This window comes from Zerene cesonia, chromosome 27, assembly GCF_012273895.1.
Source record: "Zerene cesonia ecotype Mississippi chromosome 27, Zerene_cesonia_1.1, whole genome shotgun sequence".
Lineage (NCBI taxonomy): Eukaryota > Metazoa > Arthropoda > Insecta > Lepidoptera > Pieridae > Zerene > Zerene cesonia.
Window position 1 is genome coordinate 3,613,840 of NC_052128.1, and position 4,491 is coordinate 3,618,330.

Below are 4,491 nucleotides of genomic sequence, written 5' to 3' on the forward strand. Positions count from 1 at the left end.
AGCAATTGTTTTCACAAAGCAAAGTAGAAGGTGGGCCACATTTAAGCCATACCTACTATAAAGCTATCAACAGCATTATTTATATTATATCCATAACTCGTATACTGTATAAACTACCCTTAACTAACAGATCACTCCGGGCGTTCCGGCGTCACGGTGACAGTTGACAGGTGTCAGCGTGGGACGCGCGCGCGCACCTCATTACCGCAGACATGGCCGTAGATCATCTCGCAGTGATAGTGTGATAGATCCGCCAATATAGGTGGTCCGGTGTAACAAGTTAGAACAAAAGGTTCTGTCGCCTATTAGACTCTGTCGTGTAAATTATCGATAGGCCTGTTAAGTAAATCGGACGTGAAATTAACATGGTCTCATTCTGTTTGAATATTTTGTGGTCGTGTGAAGGATATTATCCTTTGTGGTAGATTTATTAAGACTGAAATTTATTTTTATCTTTCACTGCATTCTTTTAAATGTACAGAATTCAGTACATTTAACATCATGAAGGGTTTTTTTGAGTGATGTTTTGATATGAATTTAGACACTGAAGTGTTCCCGCTAAAGGTTAGTACTCTCGCAAGCTTGAATAAAATCCATTAACAAATATATACGTCTATTTTTAATACACTCAGCTACATAGACAGTAGAGAAAAACCTCCCGAAATAACAAAAGAAATGAAAGCGACAAAAGCGTTTTCAGTATCAAAAACGTAGCAGGGGCCATTATGCCGGGTGAAAATTCCGTAAGGGTCGCGACCCTTGGAATTAGAATTACTATTACCTACATTGGCATTATCTATAAACATTTTAACGTACTCGTTTAACCCGCGGAGACCCAAGTTCGGTTCCCGACGGGAGCGGTTAGGGTGCGGTAAGTAGGGGGTTTGGTTCCCTCAGGACGCCGAGATTGGATAGTTCGGTTGTGGTTTTTAGTCTTTTATGACTGTTAAATTGTTGTTTGGGTGTATTAGGCAACTTTGATTCGTTTTTCCAATAAATTTGTTTAGGTCATTTTGATATCAATAATATAAATATTGTTATTATTAGCTTAGGCGTTTTGAAAATTAAGGCAGCAAACAACGACAAATTGAAAAGTTCCAGTTACAGATTCTATAATATAACTTTTAATTAACTTAATAAAGAGGTATTTTATCAGTTTAGGTGTAATTGAGTGAATACAACTATCTATCATTAAAAAGGTTAAAAATCTACTATTATATATACCTACTATAGACGGTAAAGTTATGAAGACTATAGTCAGATTAGGAGAATTACTTCCAGATTGGAAGTGTATTAAATCCATTATAAAGATAACACCTTCATAAAAGTTCGTTTAATTGCTCCACAAAACACTAACGTGTACGGGAAGGGCCGGAACACCGAAAGCATCGTCTTAAAGTTATCTTATTACAGTGCGTGCCGAATCGTGGGTCAGCTAACACTGAAGCCCCCAAACTGCGCCCCGGTAGCGTTTCGAAGGTGTCATGTTTCAGCATCGACCGTTCATACTTGATTTTGGAATAGTGGAAATTATGTTTGTCTAATGGCTGGAGCATACTCCAGCATATTACATATAATAAGGCTAATAAATGTGTAGTTTGTCATCTTGAAGAGACTAATTTTTAAGTCTTATTTGTGTGTTGATGTGATTTAAGGTTGTATTTTAATATTGTCGTTTTATGTGGAGATTGTATGGTTATAAATTTGACGCTTCAGAAATTTGAATATACAATATGTAATTATTGATTCGAGTGCAGAATTTTTCAGATTCAGAATAGATGACGATGGGGATGATATTATGCGATATACAAACATTTATAGAGTTTATATTATATAAATATGTATTTAATTGTTGGTGGAAAAATCTTCTCTTAGGCAATGAAACCTTACAATGAGCAAACATCAACCAATTTAATCCACTATGCAAATCGCCTTCAACAAATGAAATGCTAAAATTAATTATTTGCTCCAAACATCATCGAAGCCCATCACCACGTCAAACGCCCGCCATTTTCATAAATATTCCTAGACTCTGGACTTAACCATCAATTCCTATTCCATAAGCAGTTGACGTTAATCCGGCGAATGAGAGGGGAAAACAACTCGACGGTTACTTATGAAGAATTACCATGGGTGTGAGCGGGACAACAGATGTTCTGTGCACTCACGCGTGAAACGTGGCATTATAGTGTGGAACGCGGGAAGAAAAATGACGTATGTTTTCACTTCAATGAGTTTAATGCAATGAAGGTCTCGTATCAAATTATTTTTTTTATCGCAAAAAAGCTGTTAAGTTTCACTTTATACAATTAATCTGTTGCACAATCAATTTAAATACAAATATATTAACAAAAAGACCTTCTTTGCATATTAAATGTTTTAAATATAGCTTTTATTACATGTTTATCAATTAAATATAAGAGACTGATAATTTTTCCTTTAGCTTTTCAAAAATTGCTGTTAATTTGTGTATTTTGCAATAAATAAATTTGAATAGACAACCAATATTTAAACGCGATCCCAACACAAGAACGTATTACAATAAATAAAGCCTTGAGCCCTAAAACATACGTGTAAATTACCTAACAAATGATCAGAACTAACTATTCATAACAAATGCGAATACATTGTCAGCCTACCTAGATAGGTGTAGGACACCTAAATCACAGAGGTAACATAGTACATACGCCACTCTTCCGCCGCGCCGCAATCGATTGTTCGTTATTTTTGTTCGCTCTCAGTTGGTAAGAAACATCACGCCCATTCGACCGTTATGACTACGAAACGCAACTGACAATAAATACCTATCTCTTTCTGACGTACGTGTAAATGCATCTATCTGTTCATCTATTTGCCCAGTCGTGCGGGTGCGTACGACAGTTATAAAAATAGCCCCTTTGGCGCCGAATCTTCTTGGTGAGGGTTGAGGGCTTCAATTTTGCCTCTCGTTATAGGTGAACGTGTAATATAGGAAATTATTGTAGAGGTGTGGTTTGTATTAGCTTTATGTCTATACAGATAGCTTCATATCGTCGTGTGCGTTATATTTTGTGTTACTTTTTCGATTTGATTTAGTTATAGAGTTAGGTGTGTTATTGAGAATTAAATTATGCTGATAATCGTTAGTTGTTAATACCCAGATTGCATTTTATTACGCAAACCGATTGAAATAAAAAGCATGAAACAATCAACGCAAACTCGCGTCCGCGTTTTAATTGCGATTGAAATATAAATTACCCGCCGACAGCGATCAAAAAACGCATCCTCTTTCGGTATTATCTCTTCAAAAATAACCGACAAAAATGGAACATCGATTTTAATTATGCGATAAAACATGTTGATCCATACGAAAAATATTGCGTTCTCGTATAAAGCCATGTGAAGTGACACGGCAGCTAATCGAACGAGACATCGGGACATCTGCCGTGAACAAAAAATATAAAGGCCGGCATTCGGCAATATTGTAATTTTTTTTCGCCGAAATCGGACCAATTTTTCGTTAATCGCGTCGAAGTTTTGCAACGTGTGTCATTGTGTTTTTACACACGCTGCGGGGGAGGGTTCTGTTTGGTTAATTATACTGTTCTATGGACTGTTTTTATCTGTTGCGATAATTAGTTAACTTTAATTGGAGCGCGGTTTTTTTATGTCATAGTGGGCAACTGAGCTGGTGGTTCGCCTGATAGTAAGAGATCACCACCGCCCGTGAACGTTCGCAGATGTAGTGCCTCTGCGAATGCGCTAGCCTCCTTTAAAGGATAAGGAAAGTATTGATGACTGGAAACAAAGAATGGACTGGGAAGGGTCAGAAAATGGAAACGGGCTTATTTAATTGTTATAATATACTCATTGTTTAATAATCATCAAGAATCGTGATTTGCGAAGTTTTCTTTACACTGTTGGATATTCGGAAAGCGTATTATTGTTGTGAAGCAATATTATTAAACTTAAACAAGACACAATAACAAAAAAATAAAAATACTTAATAACATCGAATATTTTTTCTCGCTAAACGACATTTCCAAAGAAAAGAAATACGACCGAGTTTATTAACTTTGCAATTTATTTGTTAAATAAAACGGCTGTCATCGTGAATTTATGAACTCCTCTATAATAGACATCGATTTGTATAGACAACAAAAACTCACAGAAATCATAAGCTCGCGTGTAGAATGGTCAATGCCGTCAAAAGACGACACACAATGGCCCCGTGTTGGAACACCAAACATATGCTCGTAACCAGAAATTTTGTGTCGCAAAATTGGATTAAAAGGCACATTGTTAAGACTCTGACCGGCTTATTTGAAGGGCGTCACAATACGCCTAGGAATTTAATTAAATTCATCGTGTTTTGACATCATTCAATTGGCCGGTCTATTATTGACGCATCAAGGTGGACGACTCGTAAGTTTGTAACTCAAGATGTGCAGCGTTGCGATACGTTATTATTAATTTTATAACAGATACACTGTTTTTATTGCTTGGCGAATA